Source organism: Callithrix jacchus, chromosome 3 (genome assembly GCF_049354715.1).
Source record: "Callithrix jacchus isolate 240 chromosome 3, calJac240_pri, whole genome shotgun sequence".
Lineage (NCBI taxonomy): Eukaryota > Metazoa > Chordata > Mammalia > Primates > Cebidae > Callithrix > Callithrix jacchus.
The window spans coordinates 61,007,802-61,034,299 of record NC_133504.1 but is presented as its reverse complement, the minus strand read 5'-3'; the positions used below and the strand labels follow the sequence as shown (position 1 = coordinate 61,034,299).

Here is a 26,498-nt window from a genome sequence, read left to right as displayed (position 1 = left end):
TTTTTTGTAACAGAAGGGAGCAGGGAAAAGATAAATGCATATCACACAGATTTTATTTTCTGGTAGAGGAAAGCCAGAAAACACCCTAGCTGATGGCTTCTTTTTCCTCTTTCATACAAATAATATCCAATGAACTTACTGAGATTTTAGGAAATTTTTAGAAAGATTTGACCAAGGGGGGAAAAAAAGAATGATGTGATGTGGAGCAGAGGAATTCGATCAGAAAGTTAAAGTTTTGGATAAACCAAATTATACACACATCACAGACAATGGTGCCAAGTATGAGATGGACAGTATGACATTAGACCAAAGGTCGAAATATTTGATTCAATACAGGACAATAACAGATTACAACAAGAAAGGAAGGGAAGGTAATGTCATATCTGAATATCATGAATTTGCAAAAGAAAGCTTTGTATCGTGATGGTGAATGACGATTTAGAAGTGGTAGCAGTGTCTGGGAGTGCAGTCAGGAAGACAGTAACCTAACATTGCAACACTTTTTAGTGATGCGTGTCCTTGTTCTTCAACATTCTAAATGTAGATATTAGAGCCTTGCAGTCTGTTAAACAGAGAGTCAGATATACAGCAACTGTTAACAATGTAAATACCCTGTTAAGGTGGGGTCAGCCAGTAAATCTTTTAATTTAAAAGATGGCGTGGTAGGAACAACTCGGGATTGCAGCTCTCAGTGAAGGCGCAGAGGGTGAGTCCTAGCCGCATTTCCAGATGGACCTTTGTTGCCCAGAGAACAGGGAAATTCCCAGGTGTAGGAGAGACACGGGAAGCCACCACAGCCCTCCTGGCTAGCGTGAGCCGTTTCGGCTGGCACTGCAGTGCAGCGGCACTCTGCACAAAATGCGCTGATCTGAGTGCCCTGTTAAACCAGCAATCTGAGATTTGGGAGGGCAGATCAGCATATCCATCTGATTAAACGGGACTTGGACAGTGAGTCAGACAAAAAGATTCCCGGGAAGTGACATTTGAGCCAGTGCAGTGGGCCCCTGCATGGGAAATCACAGAGATCCCAGTGCCCTACCAGCAGGCGACTAAAACACCTTCAACTTAAAAAAAAAAAAATAAGAGGGAGAAAGGCTCTGAGGCAGGCAGCCAGGTGATTAGGCTCAGCAGGTCCCACCCCCACAGGGACAAACAAAACAGTGATTGGAAATGCTTGGGGTTGAGAGTTTCACTGCCCACACAGCTAAATCCAGGACAGTGCAGCTCCTTAGAAGAGGGGCGTCCGCCACTACCGAGGCATTCTGCCCCTACTGAGGTACACACCCATTGCTGATGCAGCCTGCCATTGCCAAGGCAACCCGCCACAACAGAGAGACTCTGCCAACAAGGCAGAGCCCACAACAGCAGGGCAGACCCCACGGGCAACAGGGCGGAGCCCAGGATGGCAGGGCGAAGCCCACAGCAGCAGGGCAGAGCCCACAGCAGCAGGGACTGGAGTGGACCTCAGCAGTCGTACAGTGGAGGGGCTAGACTCTTAGAAGAAAAACTAAGTAACAGAAATACTTCATCATCAACAATCTGGTGGACACTCAGAGACCCAATCGAAAAGCCAGAAACTACTCAGATGACAGGTGGATAAATCCACAAAGATGGGAAGAAACCAGTGCAAAAAGAAGAAAAACAACCGAAACTAAAACACCTCACCTCCTACAAAGGACCAAAACTCCTCACCAGCAAAGGAACAAAGCTAAACGGACAAGGAGTGTGACGAAATGACAGAATCAGACTTCAGACGGTGGATAATGAGAAACTTCCGTGAGCTAAAACAACATGTTCTAAATCACTGCAAAGAAACTAAGAACCTCGAAAAAAGATTTGAGGAAATGATAACAAGAATGGACAACTTAGAGAGGAATATGAATGAATTGAAGGAGCTAAAAAACACAACACGAGAAATTTGCGAAGCATGAACACATTTCAACAGCCAAATTGACCAAGCAGAAGAAAGAATATCAGAAGCCGAAGATCAACTCAATGAAATAAAACAAGAAACCAAGATTAGAGAAAAAAATGCAAAAAGGAATGAATAAAGTCTCCAAGAAATGTGGGACTATGTGAAGAGACCTAACCTGCATTTGATAGGTGTACCAGAATGTGACAAAGAGAATGAATCCAAGCTGGAAAATACTCTTCAGGATATTATCCAGGAAAATTTCCCCAACCTAGCAAGGCAGGCCAATATTCAAGTCCAGGAAATACAGAGAACACCACAAAGATATTTCACAAGAAGAGCAACCCCAAGGCACATAATCGTCAGATTCACCAGGGTTGAAATGAAGGAGAAAATACTAAGGGCAGCCAGAGAAAAAGGTTGGGTCACCCACAAAGGGAAGCCCATCAGACTCACAGCAGATCTCTTGGCAGAAACTCTACAAGCCAGAAGAGAGAGAGGGCCAATATTCAACATCCTTAAAGAAAAGAACTTTCAACCCAGAATTTCATATCTAGCCAAACTGAGCTTCATAACTGAAGGAAAAATAAAATCCTTTGCAAACAAGCAAGTACTCAGAGATTTTGTCACCACCAGGCCTGCTTTACAAGAGCTCCTGAAAGAGGCACTATACATAGAAAGGAATAACCAGTACGAGCCATTCCAAAAACATACCAAATGCTAAAGAGCATCAACAAAAAGAAGAATCTGAATCAACTAACAGGCAAAACAGCCAGCTAGCATCAAAATGGCAGTATTAAATTCACAGATAACAATATTAACCCTAAATGTAAATGGGCTAAATGCACCAATCAAAAGACACAGACTGGCAAATTGGATAAAAAGCCAAAACTCATTGGTGTGCTGTATCCAGGAAACCCATCTCACATGCAAGGATACACAAAGGCTCAAAATAAAGGGAGGAAGGAAGATTTACCAAGCAAATGGAGAGCAAAAAAAAGCAGGAGTTGCAATTCTCATCTCTGATAAAACAGACTTTAAAGCAACAAAGATCAAAAGAGACAAAGAAGGTCATTACATAATGGTAAAAGGATCGATACAACAAAAAGAGCTAATGATCCTAAATATATATGGACCCAATACAGGAGCACCCAGATATATAAGGCAAGTTCTTAATGACTTACAAAGAGACTTAGACTCCCACACAACAATAGTGGAAGACTTCAGTACTCCACTGTCAATATTAGACAGATCAACCACACAGAAAATTAACAAGGATATCCAGGGCTTGAACTCAGACCTGGAACAAGCAAACCTGATAGACATTTACAGAACTCTCCACCCCAAAATCACAGAATATACATTCTTCTAAGCACCACATCACACCTACCCTAAAATTGACCACATAATTGGAAGTAAAGCACTCCTCAGCAAATGCAAAACAACTGAAATCATAATAAAGAGTCTCTCAGACCATAGTGCAATCAAGTTAGAACTCAGAATTCAGAAACTAACTCAGAACCGCATAGCGTCATGGAAACTGAAGTGGCTCTTGAATATTTATTGGAAAAACAATGAAATGAAGGCAGAAATATAGAAGTTCTTCTAAACCAATGAGAACGAAGACAAAATATACCAGAATCTCTGGGACACATTTAAAGCAGTATCTAGAGGAAAATATACAGCAATAAGTGCCCACATGAGAAGAGTGGAGAGATCCAAAATTGACACCCTATCGTCAAAATTGAAAGAGCTAGAGGAGCAAGATCAAAAAAACTCAAAACCTAGCAGAAGACAAGAAATAACTAAGATCAGAGCTGAACTGAAGGAGATAGAGACACAAAACCCCTTCAAAAAATCAATAAATCCAACAGCTGGTTTTTTGAAAAGATCAACAAAATAGGCAGACCACTAGCCAGACTGATAAAAAAGAAAACAGAGAACAACCAAATAGATGCAATAATAAATGATAAAGAGGAAATCACCACAGATTCCACAGAAATTCAAACGATCATCAGAGAATACTACAAACAACTCTATGCACATAAACTAGTAAACCTGGAAGAAATGAATAAATTCCTGGACATCTGTGTCCTCCCAATTCTAAACCAGGAGTAAACCGAAACTATGAATACAACAATAACAAGGCAATTAAGAGCCTACCACACAAAAAAGCCCAGGTCCAGACGGGTTCACAGCTGAATTCTACCAGATACACAAAGAGGAGCTGATACTATTTCTTCTGAAACTATTCCAAATAATCCAAAAAAAGGGCATCCTTCCCAAATCATTTTATGAGACCAACATAATCCTAATACCAAAACCTGGCAGAGACTCAACAAGAAAAGAAAACTTCAGGCCAATATCCATGATGAACATAGATGCAAAAATCTTCAATAAAATACTGGCAAACCGATTGCAACAGCACATCAAAAAACTTATCCATCATGATCAAGTAGGATTCATCCCGGGGATGCAAGACTGGTTCAACATACACAAGTCTATAAACGTAATTCACCACATAAACAGAACCAAAAACAAAAACCACATGATTATCTCAATTGACACAGAGAAGGCATTTGACAAAATTCAACAGCCCTTTATGCTAAAAACCCTCAATAAACTCAGTATTGATGGAACGTATCTCAATGTAATAAAAGCTATTTATGACAAACCAACAGCCAGTATCATACTGAATGGACAACAACTAGAAGTATTCCCTTTGAAATCCGGCACTAGACAAGGATGCCCTCTTTCACCACTCCTATTCAATATAGTACTGGAAGTTCTAGCCAGAGCAATCAGGCAAGAAAAAAAAATAAAGGGTATTCAAATAGGAAAGGAGGAAGCCAAATTGTCTCTATTTGCAGATGACATAATAGTATATCTAGAAGACCCCATTATCTCAGCCCAAAAACTCCTGAAACTGATAAGCAACTTCAGCAAAGTCTCAGGATATAAAATCAATGTGCAAAAATCACAAGCATTCCTATACACCAATAACAGACTTAAAGAAAGCCAAATCAAGAACGAACTGCCATTCACAATTGCCAAAAAAAAAATAAAATACCAACGAATACAACTTTCAAAGAATGTAAGAAACCTCTTCAAGGAAAACTACAAACCACTGCTCAATGAAGTAACAGCTGGAGAAACATTCCATGTTCATGGTTAGAAAGAATCAATATCGTGAAAATGGCTATACTGCCCAAAGTAATTTACAGAATCAACGCTACCCCATCAAGCTACCATTGACTTTCTTCACAGAACTGGAAAAAACCACCATGAACTTCATATGGAACCAAAAGAGAGCCCACATAGCCAAGTCAATTCTAAGCAAAAAGAACACAGCAGGAGGCATCACAGTACCAGACTTCAAACTATAGTACAAGGCTACAGTAATCAAAACAGAGATATAGACCAATGGAACAGAACAGAGGCACCGGAGGCATCACAACATATCTACAACTATACAATCTTTGATAAACCTGACAAAAACAAGCAATGGGGAAAGGATTCCCTGTTTAATAAATGGTGTTGGGAAAACTGGCTAGCCATGTGCAGAAAGCAGAAACTTGACCCCTTCCTGACACCTTACACTAAAATTAACTCCAGATGGATTAAAGACTTAAACATAAGACCTGGCACCATAAAAACTCTAGAAGAAAATCTAGGCAAAACCATTCAGGACATAGGAGTAGGCAAGGACTTCATGACCAAAACACCAAAAGCACTGGCAACAAAAGCCAAAATAGACAAATGGGACCTAATCAAACTCCACAGCTTCTGCACGGCAAAAGAAACAGTCACTAGTGTGAATTGGCAACCAACAGAATGGGAAAAAAATTTTTGCAGTTTACCCATCTGACAAAGGGCTGATATCCAGAATTTACAAAGAATTCAAACAGATTTACAGGAAAAAAACAAACAAGCCCATTCAAAAATGGACAAAGTATATGAACAGACACTTTACAAAAGAAGACATACATGAGGCCAACAATCATATGAAAAAATGCTCATCATCACTGGTCATTAGAGAGATGCAAATCAAAACCACATTGAGATACCATCTCATGTCAGTTAGAATGGCAATCATTAAAAAATCAGGAGACAACAGATGCTGGAGAGAATGTGGAGAAATAGGAACACTTTTACACTGTTGGTGGGAGTGTAAATTAGTTCAACCATTGTGGCAGACAGTGTGGCAATTCCTCAAGGCCTTAGAAATAGAAATTCCATTTGACCCAGCAATCCCATTACTGGGTATATGTCCAAAAGACTATAAATCGTTCTACTATAAGGACACATGCACACAAATGTTCATTACAGCACTGTTTACAATAGCAAAGACCTGGAATCAACCCAAATGCCCATTGATGATAGACTGGACTGGGAAAATGTGGCATATATACACCATGGAATACTATGCAGCAGTCAAAAACGATAAGTTTGTGTCCTTTGTAGGGACATGGATCAATCTGGAGAACATCATCCTCAGCAAACTGACACAAGAACAGAAAATAAAATACCACATATTCTCACTCATAGGTGGGTAAGGAAAAATGAGAACACATGGTCACAGGGAAGGGAGTACTACACATAGGGGTCTATTGGGGGGAATGGGGAGGGACAGTGTGGGGGGGGAGCTGGGGAGGGATAGCCTGGGGAGAAATGCCAAATGTGGGTGACGGGTAGGAAGGCAGCAAAACACACTGCCATGTGTGTACCTAAGCAACTATTTTGCATGTTCTGCACATGTAACCCAAAACCTAAAATGCAATAAAAAAATAAATGAATAAATAAAATGCAAATTTATCCTTTAAAAATAATTAAATAAATAATAAAAGTATGCATAGAAAAATGACAAAATGATATGGATTTTCAACAAAATTTTAATATGCTTAAGTTACCTATAGTTTAACCGAGAAAGGTACACAGTTGCACTAAAGAAATATAGCAAATATGAGAATTCTATCTATACAGGAAGTATAAATAGAACCATCAGCACATGAGTTGGTCATAACAAAATTGATAAGAAGCTGATGACATTGTTATGAGAATTACTTTGTCAAAATACTCACAGACTGAAGAGAAGAAAACTATGAATACTTGAGACTTAAGATTACCCTGTGCCTTCCTATCTGTGGACAAGAAGTAAACTGAAAAATCCGTTCCACCCCCAAGACAGTCATTTTCCCTGACGTCTTCATCGCAGTTGTCAGAGAAAATGAAGGAAATGAATCTTCAAGAGGAGCCATGAAGAATAAATAACAGGAGAGCCACATTTAGGGGATCAAATTAAACTGGTTTTAAAAACTCTGTTTCATTGGCAAGAATTTATCTATTATATAAAGGATGCTCCGAGTTGTTCCTTACCTGTACTCTTTCTATAAAAAAGAAAACTGATCAAAAGGAAACTAGAAGAAGGTGTGGACATAGAAAGAATCAGGAGAATGGGGGAATCAAATGTAGAAGTGGGAGCTCAGCAGCGATGCCCTAACTTAGTCTTTCTGTGGCTAGAAGACAGACAGCATTTAGTGGAGTGTATGATTCTCTTTCTTAACTTCTAATTACTACCACGTGGTGGATCCCCTTTCTTCTCCTCCTACCTATGACTTCTTTGAATTAGTTAGATCAGGTGCCTTTCCCTTAATAGCACAGAGCCAGAGCAATCATCTTGATGTGCCCATCTATAGTGATGAGACTGGTAATTTGAAGTGAAGCTGCACTTTGATTACAGTTGAATCTAGATAAAATTAAACCAGATTGCAAAGATATGTATATATAGACATACACACGTGATTTTTTTAATGTGATGTATCTAAAATACTCTATTGATTTCACTATAGCTATATTTAAAACATTGAATTTTCAGGACATATAGATTAGGACAGAATAATCTATGGTAGATAAACTAGGCAATTACCTATTGTCTAGTTTATCAATTGATAGTCATTACAAGTGTAATAGTTTAAATTACTGGTGCTATCACTGTAGATGGGCACATTGATGATTGCTCTGATTCTGTGCTATTAAGGGAAAGGCACCTGATCTAATTAATTCAAAGAAGTACCAGTTAAGAGGAGAAGAAAGGGGATCCACCACGTGGTAGTAATTAGAAGTTACTTAGAAGTTAATCAATTAATAAACTAGACAATTACTTACTGATTAACTAGACAATTATTGTCTAGTTTATCAAAAATTGATGACAATTATTGTCTAGTTTATCAATTCTTTAGAATATAATTTAGGTCTTTAATATACATAGATGGTAAGGAACAGTCCTTAAGAACTTTAGATTCTAAATGTCAACTTTAGATAACATTTAGGCAGAGATACTGTGCAATAGTGGTAAACACGAAGGCTTTAGGGTTAAAGTGGCAATTTACCAATCTTAGTGTTAAAAAATAAAGTTCTTGGTGGCTTTCTGGAAGAAAGAATAACTGAAATAATTAACAAACGATGGGAAATAATTGCACATATATATATAAATAGTGGGAAAAGGTGGTGTGTTGTGAAGATGGGAGGCAAGATAAGATTATAAGAAGAGAATATTAGCTCAGTATAATGCACAAAAAAAAATAAAGGTAGTAGATGATGGTAGAGAGCTAGTTAGAGGTAAGCAAGAAGAGAACTTATAATATTTACTAGTGTGTATTTATTTTATTTTTAAGAATTTGGGGAATATTAAGAGATTGCATATAGGATATATATTGATCGTATTTGTATTTAACATATCCATCAGTTGAGGCCACCCTGGGATGTGTCTTGCATCCAGAAAGGTATCTATTTACTTGAAGCAACAATTTCTTCCTGGTATGTGGATATGGGTTACATGGTTGATAAGTTATAATCTAAAAATCAGGCTAAAGAATAATGTCCTAATTTATGAAAAGGGAAAATTCTGACTTTAATGTGGAGCTTGTTTTGTGTTTTTCTTTAGATATGATTCAGACTTTTCTTAATTAAAGACTAATTATAACTTCCATTTTAAATACTCATAAGCCATTATAAAATGGGAAGTGTGTGAAGACATTAGCCATTGGACCAAAATCGAAAAAAATGTATATTTTGTCTACTCTTCAAATCTTACTCTTGTCATGTTTTCATTTTGAAAGGAGTGATAAGTTCATTTACTGATTATAGTTAAAAGGCAGAAAAGTACTTACCTTTTACCTGAGATTATTACATGTAAGAGATTCCCCTCTAATAGCATAGTAAGGTAACTTTTGTTGTTAACTTTTTTGTTCCAGATAATTTTCTAAGCACTTTATCGTTACTTACTTCACAGGCTAATAATATAAAGTTAGATTTTTAAAACAGTTATATTTTGTTAATCACTAAAAATCCTGTTTGATTTTGAAGCAAAACATAAGTAATAAATGTAAATAGTGTTTCACTAAAACAAATTCATCTCATTTGAGATCAAGGCATCATACCTATAGTGAACCTAGTAGCCACCAACTGCTTAGGCAGTGACTAGAAACAGTGTCAGTGAGCTTGAGACCACAAAGGAGATTGAGCTCTTGGCAGAGAAACAAATACTTTGGACATCAAACCTGAGTAGTAACAGTAGTGGAGCCAGGCCTGGGTATAAATCCCAAAGACAAAAACTAAGTCTGTGAATTACATAGACTGTATCTTTCTGCCTCATTTTTAAACATTGGAATCATAATATATTTTGAATAACTGGAAGCACTAAATATATAAAAGCATCTATCATAATTCCCAGCACATTAGATCCTACTGAAAGTTCATTTCATTCCTTCAATTGAATATATATGTTTAAATGTATTTCTGTATGTTTTTGTGTTTATCACTGTGTGTGCACACCTGTGCCTTTGATTGTGGTGAGCAGTACTTTTCAGCGCATGTTCTGGATTGAAAGCTTTTATATTGCTCTTTCTTTGTTTGTTAACTGACCACAGTAAGTATATACTATATAATATATATATATTCTTATTACATATATTATTACATCATATAGATGCATAAAATATAATTATTCACAAAATAATATTTCAATACTTTCTTGGGAGATGCTCTCTAATCTTTAATTTTCTATCCTAGTCTACTCTTTTTTATTTTAATTTAAAAATGACTCTGGTTTCCACACTATTCAAATATCTTCACTAAATGGATTATACAACCATTAAGAAGTCATAATGTGCACATTGAAAGTACTGTCCTAGATAACTTATTCATTCCTCATTAGTGTGCAATGAGAAAAATAAAAACACTCTATGAAAATGAGAAGCAATATACCTTTCAGAGGTTAGGAAAGGCCTTTACAGGCCTATCTGAATAGAAAATCATAATTGTCTTAAACCTGTGAAGATACCAGATGCTAGCTAATAGGCTGTTGTCTCCTTATAACTTGACTCCTCTCTGTAAAGCCTCTGAACATAACCGACACAAAGAGAGGTAATGAAACCTGAATTTTAATAAACAGCATTGAGGATAAGACTTCCTTATTGTGACAATTCAGTTTTAGAAAATAAATTTTGTTTCTCCAAAAGCACTCATCAGCTATTAACTGAAAAGGAGTAGTCAGGCAACACTGCAAAAACGTACACAGCTGCCTAATATATTTGCACTTCAAAAACCTTGGCCAAGATCTTGACCAACAAGAACTAGTAAATTAGAACAGATAAAAGAATATATGGATTGCTGAAATATGACACACATCTTTCCCAAAAAAAATCTATTAGGAATTTTTCATCATAAAATATTGACATATTTTATTCTCTGTTAAAATAGTTAAATACGGCACTTCTTGAAATAGATAAATAGGTGATGATTGATAGATAGGTAGACAGACAGATTCATGTGAAAGAATCTCTAATTTATTTTTAACATTTGATTATAAGATTAAAAATGTGTGGTACAAAATTTTCAATCATCTGAAGAATTGTTATTTTATATTTAACACTAAATACACGATGTATAATCATGGCCCTGAAACAAGCAGAATGTGAACTTTCATGCTCAGTAAACTCATCAGCTATTATCATGCACAGTAAACTCACTGTGATCAGGGCATAACCTGAAAATTGGACACAATTGTACCAGAAAAGTGGTCTATTTCCACTTCTGTATAAATCCTTTGTGATTTTTGGTATTGACTGGACCAAAAAGCATGTATTGAAAATTTTAATGTTTGGCTGTTTTAATGCTTAGCTGATCCTAGTTTTTAAATTAAAGATTTAGTAAATTTTTAAAATAAAATATGACTGTGAAACTACTGGAAATAACGTGTTTAAAGAAAATAGCCTCAGGGCAAAAAACTAATATTAATCCTTTGCTTGCCAAATCTTACTGCTGTCAAAACTTGAATGGAGTAAGAAGCCAAATTATTCACTTATGATAGATTACAGAATGCAAAGCAGAAAATTACTTAATTGTTTACCTTAACTAATTGCATTTAGAGGTAAAACAAGTATTTCCTGCCTGTTATGTCAATCTATTTTCTAAACACTTTACAAGTATTTACTTCACCAGTCAATGAAGTTGAAGTTATTTTTAAGCAATTATTTTCTTAGTGGTTAAAAAAGTGTACTGTTCTATTTACACTCTTAAGAATAGAATGTTTTATATTTTTAATAATTAAACATTAAGCTCAAGTATAATACGAGAAGGTATTCAGTAAGTTGTATTTAAATTTCAGGAAAAATACATGACATAGTCCTCGAGTTACGAAATTAAGCCACCAACTCTTTCTTCATCATAGAGTGTCCTTTTATGGGGTCTGTCTTAAGCTGGAGGAAATAAAATGATAATAATGAACAGTGTATTTTCAGGCTATCTGAGACCCAGGAGATACCTCTTGTATTAGTCTGTTCTCATTGCTGCTAATAAAGACATACATGAGACTGGGTAGTTTATAAAGGAATGAGGCTTAATTGACTCATAGTTCCATATAGATGGGGAGGCCTCACAATCATGATGGAAAGCTAATGAGGAGCATAGTTACATTCTACATGGCAGCAGGCAAAGAGAGCTAGTGTAGGAAACTCAAATTTATAAAACCATCAGATCTCCTGAGACTTACTCACTGTTATAAACACATCATGAGAAAAACACCCATGATTCAATTACCACTCACAGGGTCCTTTCCACAACATTTGGGAATTATGAGAACTATAATTCAAGTTAAGATTTGGGTGGGGACACAGTCAAGCCATATCACCCCTTTTAGTAGCAAAGGTGTTTTACAGGTCCCCGAAATACTCTGAGTTCATGCCTGTTTCTCTTACTCAATAAAATGAACAGGCAGAGTCATTGCTACAAGTATTCAAGGCATACCGAATTATGTATTGCTTTTTTGTTATGTAATCAAACTTTTCAGGGGACATTTGAAACTTACTCTTTGTTGATTAAAATGTTTTAGAAAAGGTAAATATGGCCAATAATTTCTGAATTTGTAAATCTACCTATAAATCATCCTTTACTGCAGCATAAAATATTTTATTTGTAAGCCTCCCCCACCTTTCACCTCACCAATTCATTCATTTAATATTCTTTTCATCCTTTGGGGAATTTTTAAGTCTAATATGAGTATTATGGACAAGAATGGTTTTGCTTCATTTTGTAAACCAAAATGTATCTCAGACAGGCTTCAATCAACTCAAAAGTTCACTTTATCAAGGTTAAGGACATGTCCAGAAGAAAAAAACACATGAGATTAAAAAACAGTCTGTGATCTGTGCTCTTCTCCAAAGATAATTTTGAAGCCTTCAGTACCTAAAGGGGAAAAGCTGGCTGGAAGAGAAAGAAAGAAGGTATGATAATCCACATGTTGCAAAGGAAAAAATAGGAAATAGTGGAATAGCTAATTATATATTCCTTGTCTGGAGCTCAGTAAACTGAAACTTTACATTGAAGTGAGATGAGCATAGAGTAGCTACCTGTGGAGATATTTACCCTTTTATCTGTAGCTATCTGCTTAGGAACAAAAGGAAATGCAGTTTCTTGCATGACTTGGCTTTCAGCTTTTTTTCCTTTTTGGCATAGAAAACTGGGGTCCCAATTTTTTTTTTTATTTTTCTTTCATAATTTTATTTATTTAAAAATTTTAGCTGTTTCTACGCTAATGATATCTTTATTTTGCCTTTTTGAGTTTCTTTAAGTGACTTCTTTATTTACACACCTTCTGGCTTATCTTGCTTACTTTCCCTCTAACGGTTTTCTTGTTTCATCTATGCTTGATTTTCTAGTACGTTTTTGAGAACACCCCAACTGCAGTTTTATAAAATATAAGAAGCCTAATTACGAAAATAACCAAATTGTAGTTACTTTCTTTTAAACTTATTACTTTGCATGTTTAAAATTTTTACTGTAAGGGCATATAAAAATGCCTCAAAGCCTATAAGTGAGTACAGCAGGTTAAATAGTCTTAAAGTCATTACAGTAGTAGAAGAAGTATTGAAACTCTAAATTATTTACGGTAAAAAAAAAAATCAAGGATATATGGTGACCTGAGCTTTAAATATAACCAAATACGGGTAACATGTCATATGAAAGAGAGACTCATTTCTTCTGTGGAGACAGAAGAAATTCTTAGATCTTACAGCAATGTAAACTTAGATTCAGTTAACAAATATATTGTATTATTTCATTCTTCCACTGCTATAAAGGTACTACATGAGATTGTGTTCTTTGTGGTTGGTGACTTTCAGGTGGGATCTCTGTGTGGACATCTTTTTTGTTGCTGATGTAGTTATTTCTTTCTGTTTATTAGTTTTCCTCCTAAAAGTCAGGCCCCCCTTCTGTAGGACTACTGGAGGTCCACTGCAGACCCTGCTTGCCTGGGGATCACCTGTAGTGGCTGCAGAAGAGTAAAGGTTGCTGCCAGTTTCTTCTTCTATTATCTTTGTCCTGGAAGGATACCTGGGAGTATATCTTTGGTTATATGAGGGTCAGAGAGCTGCTTGAGGAGACAGTCTTTCCCTCATAGGAGCTCAATAGCTGAGCTGTGAGCTCTGTTGTTCGGTTTAGATCTGTTGGGCAGGTACGTTTAAGTCTGCTTCAGCAGAACTCATACCGCCTTTTTTTTTCCCCAGGTGTTCTGCCCTGGGAACATGGGGCTTTATTTATAAGTTCCTGTCATTCTACTGCCTTTTTTCAGAGGTGCCCTGCCCAGTGAGGAGGTAGCCTTGTCACAGTCTGCCAGCAGCAGTGTTGCTGAGCTGCCATGGGCTCTACCCAGCTGCTGTGTGAACTTCCTTGCAGTTTTGTTTATACGGGGTATAGTTAGAAATGCCTTAGTAATGGCAGTCTTCCTCAGTAATGGTAGACTATTTCTGTAATGGTGGACTGCCTCAGTTATGGTGGACTGCCTCAGCAATGGCAGACTGCCTTGGTAATGGTAGACTGCCTCAGTAATGGCGAACTGCCTCAGTAGTGGTGGACTGCCTCGGTAATGGCAGACGCCCTTTTCTTCACAGAGCTGGACTGTCCCATGTGCAGCTGTGTTTGCTGTGAAACTCTCAATCCAGAGAGATTCAGATTGCTGGTCTTTGTAGGGGTGGGACCAGCTAAGCCAGATCACCTGGCTCCCTGTTTCAGCCCCCCTTTTTTCAGTTGAATGGGCAACTCTGTCTCACAGGTGTTCCAGTGGCCAGTTGAAACGGCACCCAGATTTGTGTGAGTTTTTGTGCAGACCCACTGAACTGGCTGAAACAGCCATGCTGGAGATTTGTGGTGCTTTTCCAACAGGGAATCTCCTGGTCTGTGGGAGGTAAAAATTCATCTGGAAATGTGTTGATCACTCACCCTCTGTGTTTCTGCTGGGAACTGCAATCCAGATCTGTTCCTATTCAGCCATCTTGGATCCTTCTTCTAAATCTTAGATGTTAACCTATAGTTAAGATTCTTGGTGAAACTGTTTTACTTGACAGATATATATAGAAAAAGAGACAGCCAAATGCAGCAAACAACTTGAAGTATGAGGGAATGTAAAGTGGAATTTGATTTTTGAGGATTTCTTTACATGCTACTGAACTCAAGATTACTTTAAACATCAAATACTGTGCTAGTTCTTTCTTTCTATTTAATATATCACAGATTTATATGGAAATCATGAAGTTAAGGAAAATCCTTTTTTTTTTTTTTTTAATTTTTTATTGGATTATAGGTTTTGGGGTACATGAGCAGAGCATGCAAGACAGTTGCGTAGGTACACACATGGCAGTGTGCTTTGCTTTTCTTCTCCCCTTCACCCACATTTGGCATTTCTCCCCAGGCTATCCCTCCCCACCTCCCCCTCCCACTGGCCCTCCCCTTTTCCCCCCAATAGACCCCAGTGTTTAGTACTCCCCTTTCTGTGTCCATGTGTTCTCATTTTTCATCACCCACCTATGAGTGAGAATATGCGGTGTTTCATTTTCTGTTCTTGTGTCAGTTTGCTGAGGATGATGTTTTCCAGATTCATCCATGTCCCTACAAACGACACGAACTCATCATTTCTGATTGCTGCATAATATTCCATGGTGTATATGTGCCACATTTTTCCAATCCAGTCTATTATCAATGGGCATTTGGGTTGATTCCAGGTCTTTGCTATTGTAAACAGTGCTGCAATGAACATTCGTGTACATGTGTCCTTATAGTAGAACGATTTATAGTCTTTTGGATATATACCCAGTAATGGGATTGCTGGGTCAAATGGAATTTCTATTTCTAAGGCCTTGAGGAATCGCCACACTGTCTTCCACAATGGTTGAACTAATTTACACTCCCACCAACAGTGTAAAAGTGTTCCTTTTTCTCCACATCCTCTCCAGCATCTGTTGTCTCCAGATTTTTTAATGATCGCCATTCTAACTGGCGTGAGATGGTATCTCAATGTGGTTTTGATTTGCATCTCTCTGATGACCAGTGACGATGAGCATTTTTTCATATGATTGTTGGCCTCATATATGTCTTCTTTCGTAAAGTATCTGTTCATATCCTTTGCCCACTTTTGAATGGGCTTGTTTGTTTTTTTCCTGTAAATCTGCTTGAGTTGTTTGTAAATTCTGGATATCAGCCCTTTTCAGATGGGTAGACTGCGAAAATTTTTTCCCATTCTGTTGGTTGCCGATCCACTCTAGTGACTGTTTCTTTTGCCGTGCAGAAGCTGTGGAGTTTCATTAGGTCCCATTTGTCTATTTTGGCTTTTGTTGCCAATGCTCTTGGTGTTTTGTTCATGAAGTCCTTGCCTACTCCTATGTCCTGGATAGTTTTGCCTTGATTTCCTTCTAGGGTTTTTATGGTGCCAGGTCTTATGTTTAAGTCTTTAATCCATCTGGAGTTAATTTTAGTGTAAGGTGTCAGGAAGGGGTCCAGTTTCTGCTTTCTGCACATGGCTAGCCAGTTTTCCCAACACCATTTGTTAAACATGGAATCCTTGCCCCATTGCTTGTTTTTGTCAGGTTTATCAAAGATTGTATAGTTGTAGATATGTTGTGTTGCCTCCGGTGCCTCTGTTTTGTTCCATTGGTCTATATCTCTGTTTTGGTACCAGTACCATGCTGTTTTGATTACTGTAGCCTTGTAGTATAGTTTGAAATCCGGTAGTGTGATGCCCCCCGCTGTGTTCTTTTTGCTTAGAATTGACTTGGCTATGCGGGCTCTCTTTTGGTTCCATATGAAGTTCATGGTGGGTTTTTCCAGTTCTGTGAAGAAAGTCAATGGTAGCTTGATGGGGATAGCGTTGATTCTGTAAATTACTTTGGGCAGTATAGCCATTTTCACGATATTAATTCTTCCTAACCATGAACATGGAATGTTTCTCCATCTGTTTGTGTCCTCTCTGATTTCGTTGAGCAGGGGTTTGTAGTTCTCCTTGAAGAGGTCCCTTACGTTCCTTGTGAGTTGTATTCCAAGGTATTTTATTCTTTTTGTAGCAATTGCGAATGACAGTTCGCTCTTGATTTGGCTTTCTTTAAGTCTGTTATTGGTGTAGACGAATGCTTGTGATTTTTGCACATTGATTTTATATCCTGAGACTTTGCTGAAGTTGTTTATCAGTTTCAGGAGTTTTTGGGCTGAGGCGATGGGGTCTTCTAGGTATACTATCATGTCGTCTGCAAATAGAGACAATTTGGCTTCCACCTTTCCTATTTGAATACCCTTTATTTCTTTTTCTTGCCTGATTGCTCTGGCTAGAACTTCCAGTACTATATTGAATAGGAGTGGTGAGAGAGGGCATCCTTGTCTAGTACCAGATTTCAAAGGGAATGCTTCCAGTTTTTGCCCATTCAGTATGATATTGGCTGTTGGTTTGTCATAAATAGCTTTTATTACTTTGAGATACGCTCCATCGATACCGAGTTTATTGAGGGTTTTTAGCATAAAGGGCTGTTGAATTTTGTCAAATGCCTTCTCTGCGTCAATTGAGATAATCATGTGGTTTTTGTTTTTGGTTCTGTTTATGTGGTGAATTACGTTGATAGACTTGCATATGTTGAACCAGCCTTGCATCCCTGGGATGAATCCTACTTGATCATGATGAATTAGTTTTTTGATTTGCTGTTGCAATCAGCTTGCCAATATTTTATTGAAGATTTTTGCATCTATGTTCATCATGGATATTGGCCTGAAGTTTTCTTTTCTCGTTGGGTCTCTGCCGGGTTTTGGTATCAGGATGATGTTGGTCTCATAAAATGATTTGGGAAGGATTCCCTCTTTTAGGATTGTTTGAAATAGTTTTAGAAGGAATGGTACCAGCTCCTCCTTGTGTGTCTGGTAGAATTTGGCTGTGAACCCATCTGGACCTGGGCTTTTTTTGTGAGGTAGGCTCTTAATTGCTGCCTCAACTTCAGACCTTGTTATTGGTCTATTCATAGTTTCAGCTTCCTCCTGGTTTAGGCTTGGGAGGACACAGGAGTCCAGGAATTTATCCATTTCTTCCAGGTTTACTAGTTTATGTGCATAGAGTTGTTTGTAATATTCTCTGATGATGGTTTGAATTTTTGTGGAATCTGTGGTGATTTCCCCTTTATCATTTTTTATTGCATCTATTTGGTTGTTCTCTCTTTTCTTTTTAATCAATCTGGCTAGTGGTCTGTCTATTTTGTTGATCTTTTCAAAAAACCAGCTCTTGGATTTATTGATTTTTTGAAGGGTTTTTTGTGTCTCAATCTCCTTCAGCTCAGCTCTGATCTTAGTAATTTCTTGTCTTCTGCTGGGTTTTGAGTTTTTTTGATCTTGCTCCTCTAGCTCTTTCAATTTTGACGATAGGGTGTCAATTTTGGATCTCTCCATTCTCCTCATATGGGTACTTATTGCTATATACTTTCCTCTAGAGACTGCTTTAAATGTGTCCCAGAGGTTCTGGCACGTTGTGTCTTCATTCTCCTTGGTTTTGAAGAACTTCTTTATTTCTGCCTTCATTTCATTGTTTACCCAGTCAACATTCAAGAGCCAGTTGTTCAGTTTCCATGAAGCTGTGCGGTTCTGGGTCGGTTTCTGTATTCTGAGTTCTAACTTGATTGCACTATGGTCTGAGAGGCTGTTTGTTATGATTTCAGTTGTTTTGCATTTGTTGAGCAGTGCTTTACTTCCAATTATGTGGTCAATTTTAGAGTAGGTGTGATGTGGTGCTGAGAAGAATGTGTATTCTGTGGATTTGGGGTGGAGAGTTCTGTAAATGTCCACCAGGTTTGCTTGCTCCAGGTCTGAGTTCAAGCCCTGGGTATCCTTGTTGATTTTCTGTCTGGTTGATCTGTCTAGTATTGACGGTGGAGTGTTAAAGTCTCCCACTATTATTGTGTGGGAGTCTAAGTCCTTCTGTAAGTCATTAAGAACTTGCCTTATGTATCTGGGTGCTCCTGTGTTGGGTCCATATATGTTTAGGATCGTTAGCTCTTCTTGTTGTATCGATCCTTTTACCATTATGTAATGGCCTTCTTTGTCTCTTTTGATCTTTGTTGCTTTAAAGTCTATTTTATCAGAGATGAGAATTGCAACTCCTGCTTTTTTTTGCTTTCCATTAGCTTGGTAAATCTTCCTCCATCCCTTTATTTTGAGCCTTTGTGTATCCTTGCATGTGAGATGGGTTTCCTGGATACAGCACACTGATGGGTTTTGGCTTTTTATCCAATTTGCCAGTCTGTGTCTTTTGATTGGTGCATTTAGTCCATTTACATTTAGGGTTAATATTGTTATGTGTGAATTTGATACTGTCATTTTGATTCTAAGTGGCTGTTTTGCCTGTTAGTTGTTGTAGATTCTTCATTATGTTGAAGCTCTTTAGCATTCAGTGTGATTTTGGAATGGCTGGTACTGATTGATCCTTTCTATGTGTAGTGCCTCTTTTAGGAGCTCTTGTAAAGCAGGCCTGGTGGTGACAAAATCTCTGAGTACTTGCTTGTTCGCAAAGGATTTTATTCTTCCTTCACTTCTGAAGCTCAGTTTGGCTGGATATAAAATTCTGGGTTGAAAGTTTTTTTCTTTAAGAATGTTGAATATTGGCCCCCACTCTCTTCTGGCTTGTAGTGTTTCTGCCGAGAGATCTGCTGTGAGTCTGATGGGCTTCCCTTTGTGGGTGACCCGACCTTTCTCTCTGGCTGCCCTTAGTATTCTCTCCTTTATTTGAACCCTGTTGAGTCTGACGATTATGTGCCTTGGGGTTGCTCTTCTTGCAGAATATCTTTGTGGTGTTCTCTGTATTTCCTGCAATTGAGTGTTGGCTTCTCTTGCTAGGTGGGGGAAATTTTCCTGGATGATGTCCTGAAGAGTATTTTCCAGCTGGGATTCATTCTCTTCGTCCCCTTCTGGTACACCTATCAGACGTAGGTTAGGTCTTTTCACATAGTCCCACATTTCTTGGAGACTTTGTTCATTCCTTTTTGCGCTTTTTTCTCTGATCTTGGTTTCTCGTTTTATTTCATTGAGTTGGTCTTTGACTTCAGATATTCTTTCTTCTGCTTGGTCAATTCGGCTATTGAAACTTGCGTTTGCTTCGCGAAGTTCTCGTATTGTGTTTTTCAGCTCCTTTAATTCATTCATATTCCTCTCTAAGGTATCCATTCTTGTTATCATTTTCTCGAATCTTTTTTCAAATCTTTTTTCAAGGTTCTTAGTTTCTTTGCATTGATTTAATACATGATCTTTTAGCTCACAAAAGTTTCTCATTATCCATCTTCTGAAGTCTAATTCCGTCATTTCGTCACAGTCATTTTCCGTCCAGCTTTGTTCCCTTGCTGGTGAGGAGTTTTGGTCCTTTCTCGGAGGCGATGTGTTCTGGTTTCGGGTGTTTTCCTCCTTTTTGCGCTGGTTTCTTCCCATCTTTGTGGATTTGTCCGCTGGTCGTCTGCGTAGTTGCTGACTTTTCGTTTGGGTCTCTGAGTGGACACCCAGAATGTTGATGATGAAGTATTTCTGTTGCTTGGTTTTCCTTCTACCAGTCTAGCCCCTTCGCTGTACGACTGTTGAGGTCCGCTCCAGACCCTGCTTGTCTGGGGTGCACCTCTAGTAGCCGTGGCACAGCGAGGGATGCTACCAGTTTCTTTTTCTGCTCTCTTTGTCCCAGGATGATGCCTGCCTAATGACAGTCTTTTGGATATAGAGGGGTCAGGGAGCTGCTTGAGGAGACAGTTTGTACTTTATAGGGGTTTAATTGCTGAGCTGTGCACTCTGTTGTTCATTCAGGGCTGTTAGGCTGCCATGTTTGATTCTGCTGCAACACAGCTCATTAAACAACCCTTTTTTTTTTTCTCAAATGCTCTGTGTTGAGGGGTTTGGGCTTTATTTTTGGATGTCCGATCAGGTGTCCTGCCCAGCTCAAAGGCAGACTAGCCACTGTTTGGCTGCCGAGGCTCCGCCCTGCTGTTTTGTGATTCGCGCTGTTCCTGCCGGCTCTGCTGTGGTCTCCGCCACGCCCTGCAGCGGAGTCTCTTCATTGTAGCATGTTGCCTCAGCAAAGGCAGGCTGCGTCAGCAGTGGGCGTGTATCTCAGTAGGGACGGGTTGCCTCGGCAACGGCTGGCTGCCTCAGCAGTGGGCGTGTATATCAGTTGGGGCAGGTTGCCTCCGTAGTGGTGGACGCCCCTCCCCGACAGAGCGTCTCGGACCGTCTGCCCGGGATAGTTTGAAATCGCGGTTTTTTTCGTCCCACTGGGTATCCCAAATGATCTGTCCCTGCAATCCCCTGGGCTGGGCTACTGTGCAAGTCTCGTTCAGTCTCAAGTCCAGCCCTCTCAAGTCTCAGATTGCTGGTTCAACAAGGCACTCGGACAAGCGCACCCTGTGGGGATTGCTGGGTAGGGCCGGCCGCCGCCGCCCCGGCTGCCGGCTTTGCCAGGCAGACCTACTGCCTGGCGTCCCGTGTCTTTTTATACTTGGGAGTTTCCCCGTTCTGTGGGCAACAAAGATCAGTCTGGAAATGCAGCACTGACTCACCGTTTGCGAATTCAACGCGGGCTCCAATCCTGGGTTGTTCTCACAGCGCCATCTTGAGTCCGGAAAATCCTTTTCATGCATTATGTTGTAGGTGTGATCCTACTTACCAGGGCCTAGGGACCTTTTCTCATGTTCCACATTGCAAGGCCCACCACACAGCCCAGATATGCAAGGGTGCATAAAGCAATAAAAGTCATCTCAGAATAAGCTGAAAATGGTGTTCACAGTTGTAATTTTTTTTTTTACATTTTAACAAATCAAATAATCATATTAGTTTTATATTGATTAATAACTCACATAAATAACTATTGACATACTTTATAGTGTATGTAAGTATAATTGCAATATTTTCCTCACTTTCTCTTCTCTCCTCTGACTTTGAAATGCTTTGCTACTAAGTAATCTGAAGGAGTTAACACACTATACCCTGAGAGGCCTTCCATATCTGTAGCAAAAAGCTGTTGTTCCTTCAGTGCCACATCTGATTGGAGAACCCACAAGTGTACCATAGAAGATAGCTTATCATTTCTGCAAGAGCTATTGAAACATGCAACTAAATCCCTGCTTGCAAAAATTGGCCTTGATGTGTCCCTGAATTCTAGCAAATTGAAAATACTGTCTTTTGTAAAATGTATTATCAGCTGGGTATGAGGTCAGAAAACTAGGAAATGGCAGAAAGCAGTGAATCATATTCTAAGAAGAAGCAAATGGCATTACACTTAGAGCTAATATTCCCTTGATTTATAAAAACTATAACATATATTAATTATAATGGAAAAATTGAATGTGAAACCAGCAAAAATTTAGTTATCTTAAAGTTAAATATTGCTTAATGGTCTATTGCATAATGAATATTAAAAAAGGCAAGGTGAACTAGAGATAACATATCACAAAATTTTATGAAATTCCATTGATAAAAACCAAGTATTTAATGGCAAATACAATATTTCCTCATGTTTTGGTGGTGCTGATTTTAACTGCTTTTTTTATTGATGTATTAAATAGACTTATGATTTCTAGTATACTTGTCTATTTAATACATCAAGTATATTTGTAAGTCCCATGAAATAGGTTCAACACCTTCGTGTACCTCCTCACTGTGCCTTTCTTCAAAGTCAAAGCAGACAATTGCAAATACAGCTAATTATCTCCTAAATACAAAATACCATAGGTTAATCAATTAAAATCAGGTTATTATTCCTATATTAGTAGGGAAAATATAGTTTGTATGCAAGAGATAAATTTTCCAGGCAATTTGTGAAACTTAATGAAGCAAACTATATCTCATATACATGAACACAAAACTGTTCAGCTTTCTCTATAGGAAGCAAAAAAGTATTGGTTCATTAATTCATGACTATTTCTTTTTATAAGCAGTATAAATCCTACAATTTTAGCTCTTCCAATCTATGTTTTATTTCTTATTTCTAAAGCTTCTATTATTATAAACTTTAGATGATTCTCTTCTATGTGTTGAAGAAAATAATGCAATAAGTACATTGAATTAACGTGGATAATTACCTCTTCTTCACCTAATGTGTTTAGAAGCACACTGCCATCTTAAAGCTGGAGATGGAGAAAAAAAACTCACTGAAACCACAATGTAATGGGTGGAAATGAAAAAGAACTGTTCTTAATGCTATGTAGTAAGTGTTTTTAATGCAGGAACAACAAAAAAGAAACTCTAACATTTTGTTCATAGCTAAGCCTAGATTTCATTCAGGTAGGAAAAAATGGTAGTTTGATGGATGATATTTTTACAAGAAAAAGCTTATATTTTCCTGAAATAAAATTTCTCCATACTAATTTAATACACAAACGAACTAACAAATATACAGTGTAAGTGGCAAAACAGACAGTAAATATTTGATGAAAAAGTCGTAAGAGATTTCTGAATTAGGGGCTAGTACCTCAAACTTTTCTCCAGCATCAGATAGATTTTGTTTGCAGGCTATGATGCAAACAAAAATATCGAGCATTTGAAATATAAGCACAAAAAATGCTTGATAAAATATTTATCATTAGATAAAGGATTCTGGAAAGTTGGCAATTAAAAAAATATATTTTATTCTTTCTCTAAAAATGGAAATCTTTCTGCTTCTCCTGAATCAAGTTATGTTTGGATTTTATGGGTGACAGAGTGTAAACAATATATTGGGCTTTATTTGGTCATGAAAAATAGATTTGATGTGGTTTTTGTACATAATGGACTGTGTAAATACCTCTATCAAGGAAAAGCAGAGGTGGGACACCAGATATCTCGGTCCTCCTGGTAGAAAGACCACATGACCAATTGACCATGTCTGTTGTTCTTGGCCTTCACAAGGTTATTAAATAAAGCTCAAAAAGTGATTTCAGTTACTTTTGTCTAAGATTTAGGAAATGACAGAATAAATTATGATGTAACCATCCTATGAACATCTATAGAACTCCTAAAATAAAAATCCTGACAGTTGACTTGAAATTATTTTCAATAGGTATTGATGATCAAGAAGATAAAATGCAGTGAAGTGTGTTTATTGAATATCAGTTTGGGAAAAAAATAACCTCAATTTTCTTACATATGTATATCTGTGTTAGTTCATATTTATGTACATTTTTGATATTGTACACTCCTGAAGAAAATGTTGAAGAATATATTTTAGAATATATTTCAAACCTTAACATTGTTTTTTTTTTTCTGGATTAGTGTCTGAGTAAGGATGTATATAAGGAGAAGAAAGACAGCATACATCCAGGTAATATAGAAAATTACAGAAAGACAATGCAATACAAGTTACAAATTCCTGTACCCATGCAATTCAACTCTTTGGACATAAGACTATATTTTTAATACATGCTTCAGGGATTCTTGTGCATAGCAAGGATGTATAAACTGTTTCATATTAAAAGGAGTAGGAGAAGAAAAATTTAACTGTGACTTTAAATCTGCTCCCATTTCTAGGGAACATGTTCAATTATTCTAGAGAATAAATCAATTTCTCCTCTCTATAAGGTTTCCAAATGAAGACGTATTTTAATTGTCAGTGACAATAATAAATGTACATTTTCAGCTTCTTCGGTTCAGTTTTGAGATCCAGAAAAAAAAATGCCACTGAAAATATATTAGTATATCTCAACATAAACATATGTTATCTAGATTGTGACTATAATTTTTCTAATGATTTCCTCTGCTAATAGAATGTAATCTAAGAAAAGGGTGGATTTAATGAGTGTTAATTCATTCACATTCTTGTTGCTGCTTATTTTTTATTAATATTTCTGCTGATTGTACAAGAGCATGTAGACGTTTAACAATAATACATACAAAAAAATCGCACAAAAATAAGAATATTATTTTAGTTATTTAAACAAATTTCTAAGCCCAAATGCTATCTATCATAAGAATTACTATTATCACCATTTGACTGTCTTCCATAAAACCTCTGGGAAGCGCCGGGCGCGGTGGCTCACGCCGATAATCCCAGTACTTTGGGAGGCCGGGTGGATCACGAGGTCAAGAGATCGAGACCATCCTGGTCAACAAGGTGAAACCCCGTCTCTACTAAAAATACAAAAATTGGCTGGGTATGGTGGTGCGAGCCTGTAGTCCCAGCTACTCGGGAGGCTGAGGCAGGAGAATTGCTTGAACCCAGGAGGCGGAGGTTGCGGTGAGCTGAGATCATGCCATTGCACTCCAGTCTGGGAGTAACAACAGCGAAACTTCTTCTCAAAAAAAAAAAAAAAAAAAAAAAAAAAACCTCTGGGAAGGCAGGGACAAGGGGACTCGGGAGTAATGTAAATACTAATTAACAGTTCATTGTGTTCAGTAAGTCTAAAACCCACCTCCATAAGCCTTAGAATCTTTTGTTTTCAGCTCTTGAAGCAACCACATTCTTTACTGTCTTAAAATTCCATAGTCTAAAATTGACTTTTCTTTTTTTTTGAAATTTCAGAGGAGCAAAATAATTTTACTGTTTCAATGGCAAGTTCCTCACAATGCAAGAAAGTCGGAATGAAGAGAAATTCATTTAATAGTGAGGAGAGAAATTCAAAATGTTTCTCTGCAACTAATACTCTAATGTGATAGTGCCCACTGCTCATCTACAATCACCACATTCAGTAAGGGTAGATGTTTTATAAAATAAATTTCCTGTCTTGTGATTTCACCTAATTGATCATAAAAAGAACAAACAATGTCATTTCTATAATAATTCTTTTCTTAATGTACATTAAATTTTAGTGCCCAACACCTTCTAGAAAATAATACTATTGTCTTTATTACATTTAACTTGTACATTTAGAAGCATAGTTTTGGACCACTAAAGATAAGTGCTGCCTAACATATTTATCCAACCATTTTAGTTTAACCTGTTTCTTATTATATAGAACTGGATATAATTCTTAAGAGTCGTACTTTTGCAAAAAAAAAAAAAATCCCCAAAATTATATAATTGATTTTTTATTCAATATGCTATTTTTGTGTCATACCAATAAAGTGTTCTATTTTTTTCTGCACACTCAACCAATATTACTATTTGAATTGAGGAAATGTTTTGCCAAAGTGATAATTGTCTAAGTTTCTGAAGATAAATTTAAAATATAGAGTGATTTGGTAAGGTATTGTTTAATACACAAAATAATCAACATTTTTGGAAGAAAATTAGAAATGTTCAGCTTCTTAACTATGATCACTCACCTTTCTTAATAAGCAATTTCTCTCATTTGCTGAATACTACGGGAAAATAAATAAATAAAACACTCAGTGAATAGATTAGAAATTACCTACACATATAGTCTTCAGTATATTTTTTAATTATTCAAAACTGTTAAAAATCTAAAAGAGAAAAAGAAATAATTGAAATGAAGAAAAGCTAATTACTAAATAACAATGAAGTGATTTGCCATTGGGGCAATCTCTTTCGCTGCACAACTAAACTCTTCAAGTACGTTTAATACATTTTAAAAATTCATTAGGTTTTTGAAGATACTGGATACTTAGCAAATAATTCTATTTGTCTAAAGAATAACTATAATCACAAAGAGATATAATCACTTTAAGGTCTTTAATTATTGTAGAAATGAGATCACAAACTGCTGGAAGCCACATCAGAAAGCCATTCTATGTCTTAAGCTGTGCTTACGCTGTCATCAAACAAATGATTATAATATATAATTTTCATTAGGTCCCAGAGGCAACAAAAAAATGTGTTGAACATGAC

At 37.3% G+C, this 26,498-nt stretch overlaps 1 long non-coding RNA gene across 1 annotated transcript in view; it reads left to right on the top strand.

Moving 5' to 3' along the window:
• The window catches only part of LOC144581865 (uncharacterized), a 77,615-nt gene that overhangs the window by 45,978 nt on the left and 5,139 nt on the right, over positions 1 to 26,498 (top strand). The window contains exon 2 of the long non-coding RNA XR_013533282.1: positions 23,987 to 24,035. This is a non-coding gene — a long non-coding RNA (uncharacterized LOC144581865). The remainder of the gene's footprint in view (positions 1 to 23,986; positions 24,036 to 26,498) is intronic.